General features: G+C 34.9%; 1 long non-coding RNA gene across 1 annotated transcript in view; it reads right to left on the bottom strand.

The window, feature by feature from the left end:
* Window positions 1-19188, bottom strand: part of LOC116858588 — a 279522-nt gene extending 260334 nt beyond the window's left edge. Inside the window, exon 1 of the long non-coding RNA XR_004380944.1 lies at window positions 19134-19188. This is a non-coding gene — a long non-coding RNA (uncharacterized LOC116858588). The remainder of the gene's footprint in view (window positions 1-19133) is intronic.
* Between the last annotated feature and the right edge of the window lie 1091 nt (window positions 19189-20279).

The following is a 20279-nucleotide window of genomic DNA, read 5'->3' as shown; positions in this document are numbered from 1 at the left end:
TATATAATGACTAGAAAAAATAAAGCACACATAGGAAATTTATATAGGTATTAAACAATTCCAAAAGTAGATCAAATATGTATGTGGCTTTTAACCTGAAATCTTAGGAAGATGTACACAAAAAGCTCTGTTGGACCCTTTGGTCACTAACATACTCAAATATGTTTAGAAAGAAAAGCAAATTTACACACACACACCCACACAATTTCTTTTCGAAATTATCCTCCACAATTATGTCCTATAAAGGCCCCAGTTTCCCAAGTTATATGTGTTGCAGGTAAACTTTCCCTCTTGAAACTGGAGGTCCCAGGCACCTTTTTGAACAGTCATTCTCCAAAGAGAAACGCCAACTATTCTGGGTTGCCAGATACTTTGAAGTTATTGTTCTTAAATGTAGTATAGAGGGTGTAGGCGAATAAGAGGAGATTTAAAAATCTATCTTAAACATCCCATTCTTCAAGCTCTGTTCTGGCTCCTCATCTTCTAACTAGGACTGTCCCCTGCAAGTGAAGCAGGCTTTCATCTAATTCTAGCTGAAACTTGACAGTCTCATTAGTTTTTTGATGACATTTCCTGTTCCTTCCATCACTGAGGCCTTTTGCATGACAGACACTGTCTGGCTGGGACCCTGAAGTTTTCTTCAGAACTTCAACCCTCTGGTTTCCAGATGGGAATTCTTTTATATGCACATCAGCTCTCTGCCCAATTGATCTGTTTGAGGTTTTTCTTTTGTCCTGTTTAACTATTTTCATGCTCCATATCATTACTAGTACTCCCTGGAAATAATCTTTCCTATTGTCCTATATCCTGCACTGTTGAGCTTTACAATGACTTACACAGAGCAGAAAAAGGGAGCAAAGCTTCCCTCCATGACTCACATGATTTCAGAGACATTTCTGGGAAGGCCTGCAAAGGAAGAAAAAAATTCTACAGGTCCTCCATCTTCCTCCCTACTCCTGAAACCTCAAGAAAAAACTACTACTGCAGAAGAAAATGCATTTTTATATATTATAATTCATGGTATCAGAAGATCTAGCAGTTTATTTGCATAGTAATTTGGTGAAGATAGGTCTTAGGAGAAAAGATTCTCTTCTTTGGTTCTTCCTATGACTATCATACTGTCAACTGCAGAGTTACTTCTATTACACCATTCAAATCTGTTCCGAAGCTTTACTCTTCGTGAAGTCATCCCAAATCATGCCTGCCTGAGGTAATATTTCCTTGATGTGGGCTATTTGTACCACTCATGATATAGGACATTCAAGGCACTGTATTGCCAGTTTTTTCATGCGTATTTTTATTTTTTAAATTTTTTTAAGATTTTATTTATTTATTTGACAGACAGAGATCACAAGTAGACAGCGAGGCAGGCAGAGAGAGAGAGAGGAGGAAGCAGGCTCCCCGCTGAGTAGAGAGCCCGATGCAGGGCTGGATCCCGGACCCTGAGATCATGACCTGAGCTGAAGGCAGAGGCTTTAACCTGCTGAGCCACCCAGGCACCCCTACGCGTATTTTTAAACTATGCCAACTGTGAGATTTGTTTTCTAATTGTAAAATGGATTGAACAGAAAAAAAGTGTTGGAACATACTAAGCATTCAATTAATGTGAGTTGTCTGCACTTCCCATGTCTCTTGCCTAGACTATCACACACAGCCATGCACATGAATTAAATATTTGTATACTGTTTGGGAATCACAACATCATAGCTTGTATATGGGCTTATTATATTACACTCTATATAAATGAAATCATCATGTACCATATTCACATTAACCCAGAGTTTCCAAAACAATAAACCCTACCTCAGAAAGTTAATGAAGGGCATAAGTGAAGTGAGTATGCTCTCTCCCCAACTAGACAGATGTTTATACTCCATATACAACTCGACTTGCACAGAATCCCACTGAAACTTAAAATTCTGTGACCCTATTGAGAAACATGTCCTTAGAAGAGCTGGTAAACAGTGAGAACTTTTCTCCAACTCATGGGTGGGAAGGCAAGTTTATACATGTGTGGGGGCAAAAGGAGACACAGATATTCACTATGCAGCCTTGAAAAGAAAGAGGGATTTTTTTCTTCTTTTTACGAATATGATGCTCCAGAAAAAAGTCGCAAAGTTGAAGCCCATAAATCCCATCTGGCTGCAGATTTATTTTAGCCGGTACAATAGTGATATTTCTTTTAATTAAGCCACCACTTAATAATGAGAAGAGTCATATAAAATGTTCCCACTCAGTTTCTCAAAAACAACAACAACAACAACAACAACAACAACAACAAAACAAGAAAAAAAAAACAAGAAAAAAAAAACAAGAAAAAAAAACAAGAAAAAAAAAAAAAAACAACACCTCTGATGATCTCTGTCAACGTGGATTCTAATGCCTTTATGGTTACCAACTTAATTTGTTTTCATATTCCAGCCCAAACCGACATTATAAGATACTAATCTTTTTTTGGCAATTAGCCTGCCTTCGTGGAAGCCTGGGGAGAAATAGAGAGCTGATGTAACAATTGTTAGGCATTTCTATTATGTGATAACCGAAAAAGGATCTACATTTTAGGACACAGACATTTCCAGTTTTAGTTGCTGAGGTTCCTAAATTCTGGACATCATAAGCAAAATCCTAAGCAAGCATATTTGCAATTATAATTAGGAAAAATGAGTCTGTGTCTCTACTTCCTGTTTTTATTTGGTTAATATAAGTAATCTTAAGATTGCTTTGTTTCCAGTCAGGTTTTTGAATGTTATTTATATGCAAAACAATACCACAACAGTTTTGCTCTGAAGATTTCATTTATCAAATAGATAGACAAGAATTATGGCTGCTACTGTCCAGAGTCTCATCTGACAAGGAATGATTCATTCCAAAGAGGACCAGCTGATAGGCAGTCATCTCTAGCCCCTTAGGTTATGACTTAGAACTCATTCTAAACAGTGTTTTATAAACCTCTTTGCCATACGCAGAGCTTTTTCTATTCTAAGGGCTGAGATCCCTCAGCTAGAAGCATACTAAAAAAATCAAATGTAGTGGTATTAAAGTATGTCCTTCTCCCATTATTTATACACCTCTCATTGAAAGGCAAAGTTCTCTTGCTTTTAATCTGTGTGAGCTTGTGACTGCTTTGACTAATGGAGTATAGCATTAAGTGGCTTCTGAGAGAAAGTAAGAAAAAGCCATGTAACTTGATGCTCTTGGGATGTTTGCTCTGAGTGAAGCCAGTTACCATGCGAGAAGTCCAACTATACCCTGAGACCACCATGCTAGAGAGTGTGTATATATATATATGTGTATACATATATATATACACACACATATATATGTGTGTGTATATATATATGTATACACACACACACACACACACATATACAGTCCAATTGATCCCCACTAATGTACCTGATATGTAAATAATGTCATCTTAGACTCCCCAGACCAGCCCACCCACAGGGAATAAAAAGCATGCCCAGTAAACACTCCTCAAATTCCTGACTCACAAATCTGTATGCAAAAATTAATGCCAGTTTCACACTGCTAGGTTTTGGTGTGGTTTGCTAACCATTAATAGTAACCAGAATACATGCTGACTGCTATTTTTTTATGTGACTATAAGATTAGAACTAAGAATAATTAGTGTAGGGGCGCCTGGGTGGCTCAGTCGGTTAAGCATCTGCCTTTGGCTCAGGTCATGATCCGAGGGTCCTGGGATAGAGCCCCGCATCGGGCTCTCTGCTCAGCAGGGAGCCTGTTTCTCCCTCTCCTTCTGCCTCTTGCACCAGCTCACACTCTCTCTCTCTCACTCGCTTGCTCTCTCTCTCTCTAATAAATAAATGAAATATTAAAAAAAGAATAATTAGTGTATGTTGTGAATAAGCATATGATAAATTAAAATGAAGAAAATTTTTCTAATATATTCTATAATAGAATAGATTGCTATGATAGTTTGGGAGATTCTCTACACTGGAAGCAGCTAAGCAGAAACCATATAACCATATACTAAAGATGTTGTCCTAGGAATGAAATTTTCAGGAAAACAGGAAGTAAGAAAGGTTTCCTATCCAATAATGGTTGTATGCAAAGCAACACAAAAATGATGGTATTTCATTTTACTTAGTCCACAGTTTTTAAACTGGCTTAAAAATAAATTTATTTAATTTCAATTTTGGGACACCTCTGTAAGGTAAATTGGTGTATCTGTAGTCCTTAATTTATAATAGCCATAGCTAATACGTTTATTGAGCCCAAAAAATTAGGCATTTTGGAAGAAATCAATACATTCCTAAAAACATATAAACTCTCAAACTGAAATAGAAGAAATAGAAAATTTGAACAGACCCATAAGCAGCAAAGAAATTGCATCAGTAACCAAAAATCTCCCAACAAACAAGAGTCCAGGGCTGGACGGCTTCCCAAAGGAATTCCACCAAACATATGAAGAAGAGTTAATACCTACTCTTCTGAAGCTATTCCAAAAAACAGAAATGGAAGGAAAACTTCCAAATTCATTCTACAAGGCCAGCATTGTATTTATTTCAAAACCAAAGACTCCACTAAAAAAGACAATTACAGATCAATATCCCTGATGAACACAGATATAAAAACTCTCAACAAGATACTAGCTAATAGGATCCAACAGTACATTAAAATGATTACTCACCATGATCAAGTGGGATTTATTCCTGGGCTACAGGGATGGTTCAATATCCCAAACAAATCAACATGACACACCACATTAATAAAAGAAAGGGTAAGAATCATATGATGCTCTCAATAAATGGAAAAAAAAAAGCATTTGACAAAATACAGCATCCTTTCTTGATAAAAACCCTCAAAAAAGTAAGGATAGAAGGAATACACCTCACCATCATAAAGTTTATGTATGAAAGACCCACAGCTAATATCATCCTAAACACTGTTGTTCAACACACTGCTGGAAGTCCTAGCCTTAGCAACCAAACAAAAAGAAATAAAAGGCTTCCACTTTGGCAAGAAAGAAGTCAAACTTTCAGCTACAGGATATAAAATCAGTATACAGTAATCTGTTACATTTCTATATACTAATAATGAAGCAGCAGAAAAAGAAATAAAGGAATCAATCCCATTTACAATTGCACCAGAAACCATAAGATACCTAGGGATAAACTTAACCGAAGAGGTAAAAGATCTGTAATCTGAAAATTATAGAACACTTATGAATGGAATTGAAGAAGACCCCAAAAATGGAAAAACATTCCATGCTCACAGGTTGAAAGAACAAATTTTATTAAAATGTCTATACTATCAGAAGCAATCTTCACATTCAGTGCAGTCTTGATCTCCTCCTCACTGCTCATACACACTCTGTCTCTCCTGAATATATAAAATCTTAAAATCAAAAGACAGTCTCTTCAGTAAATGGTGTTGGGAAGACTGATTGACAACATGTAGAAGAATGAAACTAGACTACTTTCTCATACACAAAAATAGACTCAAAATGGATGAGTTAAATGTGAGACAGGAAACTATCAAAATCCTAGAGGAGAAAAAAGGAAGTAAACTCCTTAATCTGGCTATAGCAACTTCTTTACTGGGCACATCTTTGGAGTCAAGGAAAACAAAAGCAAAAATGAACTATTGGGACCTCATCAAGAAAAAAAGCTTCTGCACAGCAAAGGAAACAACCAGAAAAATTAAGTAACTAACAGAATTGGAGAAGATATTTGCAATTGACACATCAGATAAAGGGTTATTATACAGACTCTATAAGAAACTCAACAAAATTAACAACCAAAAAATAATCCAGTTAAGAAATGGGAAGAAAACATGAACAGATATTTCTCTGAAGACATAAAAATGGCTATCAGACACATGAAAAATTGCTCAACATCAAATCAAAACCAAAGTGATATATTACCTCACACCTGCCAGAATAGCTAAAATTAACAACTCAGGAAACCACACATATTGGCAAGGATGTGGAGAAAGGGAACCCTTTTGGACTGTTTGTAGGAAGGAAAACTGGTGCAGCCACTCTGGAAAGCAATATGGAGGTACTCAAAAAGTTCAAAATTAGAACTACCCTACAACGCAGTAATTGCACTACTAGGTATTTATCCAAGAGATACAAAAATATTGATTTGAAGGAGCACATGCACCCCAATGTTTACAGCAATCTATCAATAATAGTCAAATTATGGAAAAAGACCAAACGTCCATTGACTGATGAATGAATACATATACAGTTGAATATTATTCAACCATCAAAAGAACAAAATCTTGCCTTTTAAAAGAACGTGAATGGATTAGAATGTATTATGCTAAGCAAAATAAATCAGTCAGAAAAAGACAAATACCATATGATTTCACTCAAGTGGGGAATTTAAGAAAACAGATGACATAGGGGAAAGAAAAGAAAATTAAAATAAGACAAAAAACAGAGGGAGGCAAACCCTAAAAGACTCTTAACTATAGAGAACAAACTGAGGGTTGCTGGAGGGGTGGTGGGTGGGGGACTGAGTACAATAGGTGATGGGTGTTAAGGAGGGCACTTGTTGGGATGAACACTGGGTGTTATATGTAAGTGATGAATCACTGAATTCTACTCATGAAAGCAATACTACTATACTCTATGTTAACTAACTTGAATATTGAAAAAATGAGTTAATGTATATAAAAACTTATAAAAGGATTGGCACCTAGTAGCACTGCATTTATATTTATAAAACAAGATCAAAATAAAATAAGACCTGGTAAGTTTGTAATAAAGAAAATAATTCTTGGTAGTCAAGAAGAAAGGAACACTTGATTTGAAAATTCAGGGCTAGAGAAAAATGCCAAATTTCACCACTTCTGTTTAATTGTACTATAAACGTGCCTAGCTATGTGACAAAAAGAAAAATAAAGTTGAATATATTGAAAATCTAGACAAGAATCATATTGTTAGTCATTAACAAATTTTCAGGGGGCTGTCTATTTAGAAAACTCTAAAGATACCAGAATAAGTAAGAGTTTAGCAAAGTTGATGGACATAAGATCATTTTCCCGGGTCAATTATTATATTTTATATAAGAGCAAAAGTTAAAATGCAATTTTTAAAATCATGAAAAAAGAAAATGTATATAAATAAAGGTGACTAAATATTAGGTACACATAAATGAATCTAATGAATGGTATGCAAGATCTTTATGGAGAAAATCCTAAAACTTTAGAGCAGTGACAATAAAGAAGCACAAAAAGAAGATTTATTACTTTCTTGGTCACCTAAATATCATACTATTACTGATTTCCCCTATAATGATCTCTAGACTAAATTGAGTCCTATTAAAAAATTCAGTGCATTTTTCACGGAACTAACAGGATGACCAATCAACTTATAAAATCATGGTACAATTAAATAGTTGGCAAAAATTAAAAGCATTAACAGCACCACAGCTGGCAAAGTTACAGCACAATGGGAATGTTCACAAACTGTTGATGGAAATACAAATTAGTAAATGTTAATTTGATATTTTCTTGTAATGTTGAACATTTGCATAGCTTATTGCCCAGCAATTACACCCTACAGATGTTCACACGTGAAAAGAAAGCATGCACATGGACACCTATATGAGATATTTCATAAAACCATTGTTCCTCAAAACAAAAGCAAAAATCTGGCAAAACCTAATTTAAAAACTTATGGACAGGAAAATAAATAAGCCAGTTATGGAATCAGCCCCATTCATTTCACACCTCATATGACACCTGTGCATAAAATTCAAGAATCTTCCTTCTAAGTGGACAACAACAAAAAAGCACCCCTCTTCTGGACTGATGCTTGGACTTGATGAGGAGTAGCTTGGGCAGATTTTAAGCTCTACCACTGCTGGCTTACCTGTGCCTGACAATTTTATATATTCATACAAGGAATGCCTCATATGAATGAACACAAACCATAGATGTGGCAAAATTAAAAGATATTAAAAATACATTGTTGACTAAAACAAATGTACTTCAGAATATTATTAAATACATTTTATTGAGGTATGCTTACACATTAAGTTAGTTTCACATGTATAAAAATTATTCAATATTTGTAAGCCCTGTGAAATGGGAGGTGATCACCACAACAAGTCTAGTTACCATCCATCACCACGCAGTTACACTTTTTCCCCCCCATGATAAGAACTTTTAAGATTTACTCTCTTGGCAACTTTCAAATAGGCACACAATATTATTGCTTATACTCACTGTGTTGAATGTTTCATCTTTATGGCTTATTTATTTTATACCAGCAAGTTTGTACCCCTTGATTCCCTTCACACATTTCACCTACCCCAAAACCTCTTCCCATTCTGTTTTCTGTATCTATACATTTCATTTTGTTTCTTAGATTCCACATATATGTGAAATCATCATACAGTATTTGTTTTTCTTTGGCTGACTTATTTCATTTAACGTTAATACTGTCAATGTCCATCTACGTTGTTGTAAATGGCAAATATTTTTATGACTGAGTAGTACTCATATATATATATATATACACACACATATACATACGTATACATATACATATATATATATCATCCTATCATATATTCATCCCATCAGTGGATGAATATAGATGTGTGTGTATATACACACACACACACACACACATATATATATACGTATGTGTATATATATATACACATCTATATTCATCCACTGATGGGCACTTAGATTGTCTCCGTATCTTGGCTATTGGTTTTAATCTGTATTTTCTTGATGATTAGTGTGATACTGAGCATTTTTCATATGCCTATTGGCTATTTATAGGTCATCTTTGGAAAAATGTCTATTCAGATTTTTCTGTCCATTTTCTAATTGATTATATTGGCTATTAAGCATACAAGTTGTTAACATTTTGGATATTAACCTCCTATCAAATGTATGAGTTGCAAATATTTTCTCCTTTCAAAAGGTTGCTTTTTCATTTTGTTGATGGTTTTCTGTGCTGGGTAGATGCTTTTAGTTTGATATAGTCTTATCTGTTTATTTTTTCTTTTGTTGCCTTTGCTTTTGGAGTCAGATCCAATAAACCACAGCCAAGACTAATAACAAGGAGTTAACTACCTATGTTTTCTTATAGGAATTTTATAATTTTAGGTCTCACATTCAAGTCTTTTATCCATTTTTTAATTAATTCTTATGTATAGTGTAAGATGGTAGTCTAGTTTCATTCCTTTGCACGTGGCTGTCCAGTTTCCCAATACCATTTACTGAAGAGACTGTCCTTTCCCAATGCATGTTATAGGTTCCTTTTTCATAAACTAGCTGACCATACATGTATGGGATCTCTTATGTATTGTTGGGCTCTCTATTCTATTCCATGATCTATGCGTCTTTTTTCCATGTGAATATCATACTGTTTTGATTACTACAGCATTGTAATACAGTTTGAAATCAGGAAGCATGATATTTCCAGTTTTGTTTTTCTCTCTCAATATTGTACTGATTATTCAGGATCTTTTGCAGTTCCGTACAAATTTTAGGACTATTTCTTCTATTGCTATGAAAAAGGTCACTGGAATTTTGATAGGGATTGCATTGAATACGAAGATTGCTTTGGGTATGGACACTAACAATATTAATTCTTACAATCCATGAGCATGGAATATTATTCCATTTATTTGTATCATCTTCAGTTTCTTTCATCCGTGTCCTAGTTTTCAGTGTACATATCTTTCACCTCCTTGGTTAAATTTATTCCTAGTTATTTTATTTTGATAATGGTTATTTTCCTACTTTCTCTTCTAATAGTTAATTATTAATGTATAAAAACAACAGATTTTTGTATATTGATTTTGCACTCTCTAACTTGACTGAGTTCATTTATTAGTTTTAACAGTTTTTTGGTAGTCTTTAGAGTTTTCTATATATGAAATCATGTCATCCACAAAGAGTGACAGTTTTACTTCTTCCTTTCCAAGTTGGATACTTTTTATTTCCTTTTCTTGTTTAATTGTTGTGACTAAAATTTTTATTACTATGTTGAATAAAAGTGGTGAGAATGGGCATCCTTGTTGTGTTCCTGACGCTAGAGTAAAGATGTTAGCTATGGGCTTGTCACATATGGCCTTTACTATGTTGATATTCATTTCCTTTATACATACTTTGTTGAGAGGTTTAATCATAAATGGATATTGAATTTTGTCAAGTGCATTTTCCGCATCTATTGAGATGTTTGTATGATTTTTATCCTTCATTTGGTTAATGTGGTAGATCACTTTGATTTGCACATGTTGAACCATCCCTGCATCATGGTAATAAATCCTGCTTAATCATGATATAGGATTATTTTACTGCATTGTTGAATTTAGTGTGCTAATATTTTGTTGAGGATATTTGCATCATTGTTCATCAGGGATACTGGCCTATAATTTTCTCTTTTTTGGGGGGTGTCTTTGTACAATTTTGATATCAAGGTAATGTTGCTTCATAAAAGCAGTTTAGAAGAACTCTTTTCTCTTCAAATTTTGAAAGATTTTGAGAAAGAGATATTAAATCTTCTTTGAATGTTTGGTAGAATTCATCAGTGAACCCATCTGGTCCTGGGCTTTGATTTGTTGATAGGTTTCTGATTACTGATATCCTCACTAGCAATTTGTCTATTATAATTATCAATTTGTCTATTATAATGATCAATTTATCTTTATTAATTAGGATTACTGTTATTAATTATTAATAAGGGCATTATTAATAAGGTTAATTACTAATAATTATCCTTATTATCAATTTGTCTATTATAATTACTAGATTACTAATATTCTTACTAGAAATTTATCTATTCAGATTTTATATTTCTTCTGATTCAGTTTTGGAAGGTTATAGGTTTCTAGGAATGTATCCATTTTTTTTCTAGGTGTACAATTTGTGTGGGTGTAAAATTGTTCATAGTAGTTTCTTGTGATCTTTTGTATTTCTATAATATTAGTTGTAACTTCTCTCTTTTATTTCTGATTTTATTTATATGGGCCCTCTTTTTCCTTGGTGAATCTAGCTAAAGTTTTGTCATTTTGTTTATCTTTTCTAAGAACCATCTCTTAGTTCCATTCATCTTTTTTTACTGTATTTTTAGTCTCTACTCCATTTATGTCTGCCCTGATCTTTTATTTCTTTCATTTTTCTGACTTTGGGTATTGTTTGCTCTCCTTTTTCTAGTTTCTTTAAGTGTAAGTTTAGATTGAGAATTTTCTTGTTTCTAGAGATAGGCCTATATCACTATGAACTTCCCTCTTAAAACTGCTTTTGCTACATCCCATAGATTTTGGTTTATTGTATTTTAATTTTCATTTGTCTCAAAGTATTATATTTCTTCTTTGATTTCTTCATGATCTATTATTGGTTGTTCAGCAGCATGTTGTTTAATCACTACATATTTGTGATTTTTCTAGCTTTCTCTTGTAATTGATTTCTAGTTTCATACCATTTTGGTTGTAAAAAAATGCTTAAAATCTTTTTAAATTTATTGAGGCTTGTATTTCAATCTTTTTAAATTTATAGAGGCTTGTATTGTGGCCCAATATATAATCTCTCCTGGAGAATGTTTCATGTGCACTTAAGAACTCCGCTGCTTTGGGGTAAAATGTACTATATGATCTATTATGTCTTTCTGGTCTAATGTATCATTCAAGACTAATGTTTCTTTGTTGATTTTCTGTCTTGATAATCTGTCCATTAATGTAAGCAGGGACTTAAGTCCCTTACTGTTATTGACTTGCCTTCAATTTCTCCCTTTAGGTCTATTAATATTTGTTTTATGTATTTAGGTACTCCTATGTTGGGTACCTAAATATTTATAAATAATATGTCTTCTTGCTGGACTGACCTCTTTATCATTATGTATTGCCCATTTTTTTTCTTTTATTACAGTCTTTTTTCTAAAAGATTTATTTTTCTAAAGATTTTACTTATTTGTTAGAGAGAAAGAGACAGAGAGACCACAAGCGGAGGGAGCAACAGGTAGAGGGAGAAGCAGGCTCCCTTCTGAGCAAGAAGCCCCATGCACAACTCAATCCCAGGACCCTGGGTTCATGACCTGAGCTGAATGCAGTCACTTAACTGACTAAGCCACCCAGACATCCCTTAAAAATGATTTGAGAGAGAGCGCGAGTGACCGCGAGTGAGCAGGTGTCAGGGGAGGTGCAGAGGGAGAGGAGGACAAGCAGACTTCCTGCTGAGTATAGAACCTTTACTTTTTTCTTTTTTTTTTTTTTCTTTTTGTTATTTTGTTTAGGTGAATTCCTCTTCTTTTGTTTCCATCTACTCTGCTATTGAACCCCTCTAGTGAATTTTTCAGTTTATTACATTCTTCAGCTCTGTGACTTCTGTTTGGTACTTTCTTATATTTTCTCTCTTTCTATTAAAGTTCTCTCTGTGTTCATCCCTTCTTCTTGCAGTATCTGTGACTATTGTTTTGAATTCCTTATCAAGCAAATTATTTACCTCTGTTTCTTTAAGGTGTTTTTTGTGTCCCCCCCAACCCTGGAGTTTTATCTTGTTCTTTCCTTTGGAATATATATTCCAAATATCTCTTCATTTTGTTTGACTTTGTGTTTGTTTTTATGTATTGGGCAAAACAGCTATCTCTTCCAGTCTCGAAGGAGTGGGTCACAAGAAGAGTGAGGATATGCTTCAGTCTGCCATCTGTGCAATGCCCTGGCTATGGAGGGGGGTGAGGTGGCCTGCAAAACAATCTCTGCTTAGTTCAGTCCCATGAGGTCCAGAAATGAAAGCCCTCTGGGCCACCAGAGGCAGGTTATCAAGAAGCATCACCCATGTGGACTCCGTGCTCCCACTGGCTTTGGAAAAGCAGCAGGAGAGTGAAGGGGTTGAGATGTGCCCACTGGCTTTATGGAGGCAGCAAGAGAGTGCAGGGTCAAGGCATGCCTGCTGGCTTTAGTTGGGCAGCAGCAGAGTGCAGGGACTCTGTATATGTTCTGGTGATAGCAACATAAAAGCAAGGCACAAAAATTGCCCCTGTCAGTGCCTCCACCCCTAGAGAGAGCCCCTTGCCCCTTAGGCAGTAACTTTAAAATTAACATATGAATGTCCCTTACATATTGTCCAGGCACTTTTTGAACTACTACTTTTGCCCTGTGCACTGGGGCAAGTGAATCTGCACGCAAGCCCTTTATGAATAGTATCTTAGTTCCCTACAGCCCTTTACATCTCCTAGACACAGCCCTATTGGTTTCAAAACTAGACATTTGGGGGCTTGTCTCTACTAAGATCCATATTTGTGAGATTCCTTCTTATTGTGGGTCACGATGTCAATGTGGAAGTTTTGGGCAAGACGACATCCTCTCTGCCTCTCCTGCCCATCTCAGCATGTCCTGCTTTTTAAATCATTTTTTGTGAAGTTGCCATTCAGCTATTTTTCAGGTCTTTTTCAAAACTAATTTTCCAGATGTAGCTGTAGATTTGGTACGCTCTTGGGAGGAGGTAAGTTGGATTTTTACCTATGCTGTCATCTTGGACTCCATCTCCTAAGGGTTTAAAAACATGCACGACTAAACCATATATTATTTAGAATATGTACTTTGTAAAACTACAAATAAAAGCAAGAGCTTTATTTTTAAAAATTAGTAGTCATTGCCTTTACAGGGAAAACAGATGTGAGCAGAGGACCATAAAAAACTTCACTGATTTGGGTAATGGTTTAAGTTTAGCCATAGGTGATTATTGTGCTTCAGCCTATATCTCTGTAGCACAGAATTTTGAATGCACCAAATATTCAATGGATTGAAAAAAGTTTTAAGAAAAAAATTAAAGAAAAAGCATAAAAATAGTACTAAAAGACATAAATTAGAGAAATCTGAAGAGATGGAACCAATGAAGGACCTCTATCTCAAAGGTATTTCAGAAATAAAGACAATAGAAAAGGAAAATAACTAATAGAACAAGCTAAAAAATATCCCAAAGTTGTAAGAAAAAAAGAAATAACACTACAAATTCAAAACATCAAAACACATAGACTGCTGTAAGAGGAAAATGTCAAACACTCTAACCCCATTGTTGTAAAATTTAAGTATACATGAATAAAGAGAAACTACTAAAGATTTACAATAGAGCAAGGAAAGGAAGAACTAGATGAAGATTACATGTAATGGAGTTAGAATCATATTAACATTGAAATTATCATTAGCAGAACTGAATTCAAACGTGGTCAGAGTTCTGAGAGTAAATGGTTTTGACTTAGAAACATGTCGTCAGACTTTCAATCAAGATGTGGACAATACAAAATTTTCTATAATTCACTCATTTTATTTTTACTTGAGGATATATTTAAGCAAATTAAAATGAATGTCATAAAGTGAAGGAAATATAAGTGACCAAAAGCAATAGGTCCATATTAAGAAAGGAGAACAGGAACTGCCCTGGAATAAACAACTACCCATCTATCTTTCACTCTCTTCTACCTTGGTGACTTTCTCTAGCTACCTCCTCTCATAGCATACTGGAATTTTCTTTTAATGGTAATGGCATTATAAACTTATAAATAGGGGCTGCCTGGGTGTTTCAGTGGGTTGAGCCTCTGCCTTCAGCTCGGGTCATGATCTCAGGGTCCTGGGATAGAGTCCCACATCGGGCTCTCTGCTAGGCAGGGAGCCTGCTTCCTCCTCTCTCTCTCTCTCCCTCTCTCTCTACTTGTGATCTCTCTCTGTCAAATAAATAATATCTTAAAAAAAAACTTATAAATAAGTTACAATGAACATAATTTTAAGAACTTGTCTCCTGAACTAGATACCAAGCTCTTTGAAGGAGGAATCATGCCTGTAGTTTTTACCACAGCATCTTTAAAGCTTAGCCTAGAACTGGCCAATAATAAATATTCAAAGGTGACCAGACCTCTTGCATCTGTTCTTGGGTCTCTATGCTTCCTGTTCCATAAACTCCCCCTGTTATATCCATCCCCATGGGCTCAAAAGTTGTCTACCCATATACTGATGATTATCAAATCTCATTCTATAGTTCTAGGGTTGCTGACACATATTTTTATTGCCTATTATATATCCACCTTAGATATCCCCCAAAGCATCTTAATGTGAATATATCTAACACTAGATTCATTATATTTCCCTATTCCAAATGTACTTCCTTTTCTATGTGTTAAGTCAATATCCTTCCACTGTCCACATTCTTACTTATTTTTGCTAAATGTTTCTTTCTTCTTCCTCATTTATTATAGAAATCAGCTCTACAAATTCCATATACTGTGTGTCTGTAAGCTATAACATTCTCATGGTCTCCTGGCTAATGCCTTCACAGTTTTTACACATATTATTACAATAACAGTCCACTAGTTATACTTTTTAATGCATCTAGACCACTTTCATCAGAACTGTCTTTCTTAAACCAAAACATAATCATGAAAAATTACTGCTCAAAATTATTGCATTTTTTTTTCATTTATTATAACAAATCCCTATCCAGGAGTCAGTGGAAATGGCACTGACAGGTAACAATTTATGATCATTATAAATTAGGTTGTTTGAGGGACAGATAAAGTGTTATGCCTGAATGGTGATTGAGAAAACAAGCAGGAGTAGGTATCTAGGATGTAAGGCAGAAAGAAGCTGATGCCTACAGGGAAACTTTGATTCTTGAGTGAGCTATTTTTAACACAGCTGTCTCTAAGAAATGAGATTTGTAAAGGTACCTAATAAGTTCAATATATGGGAAAAAAATTTAAATTATACCAATATAGTTTCCATGTTTCTGGATGATTTAGCAAGTGATATTTGCAATCCACTCCTTTTCAAGAACTTTTCAAGAACATGTTATTCTACTGTATAATAATAAACAAACAGAGTCAAGACAGTTACTTTTCTTGCTTTCTATGTACTATAAACAGATTCGTTGGAAATACCTTCCGTTCTTTTTATTTGGCCTGTTTCTGATTACTACCCAAAGAAGGTAGTTAAAATAGGCCATTGACAGAGTGATAATATTTACTTCCTCAACAATGATCTTTGGTAGATGATAAAATGTTACTTTCCCTTGTAAAGGGAAAGGGCAGCTGCCTACAAAGCAACAGTGAACTTCTACAGTGTGAGTGCAAAGAAAATGTATTGTGCAATAAAACTACGAAGCAAAGAGTTATTTTAGGACTACTGTGTGATGTCAAATGTGTTCTTTTGAAGGTGAGCAATTTCGTGATCTATGTTAGGAGAAATTTCAAGGAGCATTACAGTATCTTAATCTGAATAATTTTTTGTATAAATTCTTTTGTTGGTCTTTCCAACTAATTAAAAAATAGTTGAGGCCTATATTTATTAATCTTTATCTTTGGAAGTTCCAGAATTTACTTTAAGACACAACTGAGAAAACCTGAGGAGAATAACCACTATTTAAAAGATTCCCCACTGACTATAAGATAAAATTCAGATTCTTTAAAATGGAAAACAAAGATGGTTCACATACTGTCAGCTAACTACCTCACTAGCTCATCTCCAGCACTCTCAACACATAGTATCCTTCAAACACATATTCAAAGTCTACCAAACCAGAACAGTATGAGCTCTTTGCATCAATATGCTACTGCATTAATGTCTTACTATTACTCATTTTGTGATGAAAACTTCTACTTTTTCTTCAAAGTGCAGAAAACACGTAACTTTTGTAAACTCCTCTCCAGATAGCACACAACTTTGTATGTATCTGTCTTTGATATAGTTACTACCATAAAAGTCAGATATGATGCTTTCAAAGGGTTTCTATTTCTCCTAGGATTGGACACACAATTCTAGAAATTATTTTCAAGCTCCTTTCCAGCCTAAACCACCTTCATCCTGACCACCTGTTTGGAATTTCTTTCATTTCTTTGAACATACACTGCTGGTTCTCAACTGTTTTTTACCCTAATATATTCCTCCCCACAGGGTTCAGCTTAAAGGTGAACCTGACAAGAAGTTTCCCTAGATCCTTAATCTAGATTAGTCAGTTTGCTCCCAAACTCCCAAAAGCCCTTTCGGTCTCTATTATAATGCTATTTATTTATAATTGCTAGTTGGCTTTCTACAGCAGACTGCAAACTCCAGGAGAACAGAGGTGATTTCTCTTATTCACTGCTGTTTTCTTAACAGTTTATTTCCTGGCACATTACAGGTGGTTAATTAATATTAGTTGAATCAGATTGACTGCTTCACTACACTGCCAAGGTCTTTCAGACACCTGTCTTTCACAAGTCCATGAACCCACCCACTCAACATTTATTGAGAATCAACTATGTGCCTGCCATCAGCATAATCTCCAGCAGTGCATGAGAGCATGAAACACAGTTCCAGAACTGAATAAATTCACAGACTGGATAGGGGAGGGTGTAAAAAAAAAAAAAAAAGTGTGCTCCTTGGTAGAACAACTTGTTTGAAAGTAGACTTTTGATCTATGCCTGGAAAGTATATATCCTTTCTTCTCACAGGCCACAGTGATTGCTTTATGAACGGATATGGGATACAAATGGATGTGATCAGAATAAATCTAAGAGCCTGTGTAATAGTTGTAAGAAAGAACACTTTGTTTTTGTGCTTGTTATGAACTTTGCAGGCTGAGTATTGTACCAGTCCTACTGTTACCTCATGAGACTAAGGAAATAAAGCAAATAAGGAAGAGCAGAAACTAATAGACAAAGAGAGATTGTTGGAGACCCCAAAATACTGATGGATTTGATTTATTCCTGGATATTTCAGTTATATGAATCAACAAAGTCCCTCTATTATTTATATATATTTATATATTGCATTAAGTCAGTTTGAGTTGGACTTCTATGACATGTGATGGAATTTCTTACTAACACATAGAGTCACAGATAAAACAATATCTTAACTAACTCTTGAAAGTTGAAGAGCAGTTTGCCAGGAATAAAATAATATTAATAGCAACATTATATTAACTCTTACTTTGTTGCAACACTATTAACATTGTTTTAAGTGATTTGCCTAGAGTAAGGAAGAATTTATGGAAAAAGTCAGAGACATAAAAGATAACAGCATATTTGAGTATATAGTGAACAATTCAGTATCTTCAATGAGATGTTTACTGGGAAAATTAAGATCCAAAAGTAGAGATGAGCGTGAAGTACACTGCTGCCATCAGATTGCAAATAATTCCATGTGCTATATTAATAGCAACCTTGATTCCATTTCTATTCAATAAAAACATAGAAATGTAGTCAATCAAGCCAACCAGAATTTCTCATAACCAGAGTTCTTAAAAAAAAAAAACAACTGAATTGCATCCAGATTTCATTTCATAAAAAGCTCCAAATGGTGTGTTATAGCAGAATTCTAAGGAACTTAAGTGACTTGTTCTAGGTGAAATTAGGCAACTAAGTATGAACCAAAACAAAATGCAATTTTCAGTTGCAAATCTGGAACTCTTTCCAAAATGCCCCATGTACCAGCCAGTTTCCATAGCCCTCACAGACATACTAACATAGGGTTAAAGAAATACAGACTTTAGCACCAAATAAAATTGGTCATTTTTCCGGTTCTATGACTTAATAATTGTGTGACCACCAGCAAGCGGCTTTACTTTACAGAGTCTCTTTCTTATTTATAATGTGGGAACTGTATGTCTCTTTTCTTCATAGGGTTATTTTGAAAAAAATAAATGATAATATATTTAGCACAATACCAAAAGTGCACACATTCAGTCCTTACCAGGTGAGGTAAATCTAATCACAACAAAATATGAATTAACACATGCTGCATGTGAGAAATCAGATGCAAGTAATATTAAACTGGGTTCTTTGTTGATTCTAAAGAAACCATCTCCACAAGGTCCTTTGTTTCCTCCACCTGAAATGGCCACTGTCTTTCTCAAGCCCCTTGATTAGAGGTTTGTTTGAAGTGATTAATCAGATATGGATGGATCAATTTCCAGAACCAGAATGAGGGGGAAGCAAATTGGTTAACACCATGTTGGTGTGAGCCTGCTAAGTGGCAGACCAGCAGCTGGACATACAGAACAAATAGACTACTGACATGTAAGGCAAAGCACAGCTAACAGCTGATACACATTTACACTGTTGATTGTTCCTTGGGCTCAAGGCCAAGAGTTAATCCCATGATAGAAAAACTACCTGTAGACCATAAATTTTGCTCCAGTGAGATATCAGGAAGCATGAAACTTACTCTGCTGGGATGGCCATCAGATTGCTTAACTTCAGCTTTGGTTCTTCCTTCTCATCTGTGCTTTGGAACCTGGTAGAAAAATAAGGGAAGAGAGTTATTTAAAGATCTGGAAGTACTAGCTGGAGAAGAAGGAAACATAATAATTAACCTATTGTGCAAGGATCTGGGCAAAGAGTAATGATTCTTCCAGGAACTTTGAGGACAGAAGCATTAGGCCTTTACATGAGAACAAAACACTGGGCCTTAGACATATTATAATCACAGGTAGATTTAAAGACTGAAGAGTGAGCTGAGAGAAAGGTTAAAGAAAATCAACAGAAAAACACAAAGAGAAAGGGAGAGTCAGACGCATCATAAAATGATGCATTTATTCAATATTTTAAGACCCACCATATATAAATCCCATAATTGGGTACTGATAGCAGAGAGCCAATTACAATCTCCGCCTTTGAGGAAGTCAAACTCTTGAAGACAAGAAAGCTGGCAAAACAGAGAAGTACAATGCAAAATGATATTGGGCCAAGGCTTAAATAACAATAAACAGACAAGTGTTAGGAGTAGTAAGACATGAAACAAAAGAATAAAATGAGAAAATCTAAGCTACTCAGAGTTGTTCAAGAAAAATAAAATTTGGGGCACCTGGGTGGCTCATTGGGTTAAAGCCTCTGCCTTCGGCTCAGATCATGATCCCAGGGTCCTGGGATGGAGGCCCACATCAGGCTCTCTGCTCAGCATGGAGCCTGCTTCCTCCTCTCTCTCTGCCTACTTGTAATCTCTGTCTGTCAAATAAAATAAAATCTTAAAAAAAAAAAAAAGATTTAAAAAAAAAGAAAAAGAAAATTTGGTAACTTGTGGATGACAATATGCAAGGCTTGTGGGTTTTTTTTTTTTAACTAAATATTATGGCAGATTTTATTTGCTTTTAGTAAGATGGGTACTAAAGGAATAAATCAAAGTCAGAATTTCTTTTAACTACAGTTTATTTTTTTTTAATTTAAGCCTGAAATACATCCAAATATCACTTAGTTATCAAATTTTCAAGTGGTATCTTATTGTGATGTCCCCATCTACATCACCTCTTGTAATATCTGTCACAGGGAAGAGCCAGAAATTATATTAAAATCTGTATTTAGAGAGGAAAAGTAC

Source organism: Lontra canadensis, unplaced genomic scaffold (assembly GCF_010015895.1).
Source record: "Lontra canadensis isolate GAN:19392208 unplaced genomic scaffold, GSC_riverotter_1.0 scaffold140, whole genome shotgun sequence".
Lineage (NCBI taxonomy): Eukaryota > Metazoa > Chordata > Mammalia > Carnivora > Mustelidae > Lontra > Lontra canadensis.
The sequence above is the reverse complement of the archived record's forward strand: the minus strand, read 5'-3'. Positions and strand labels throughout refer to the sequence as shown.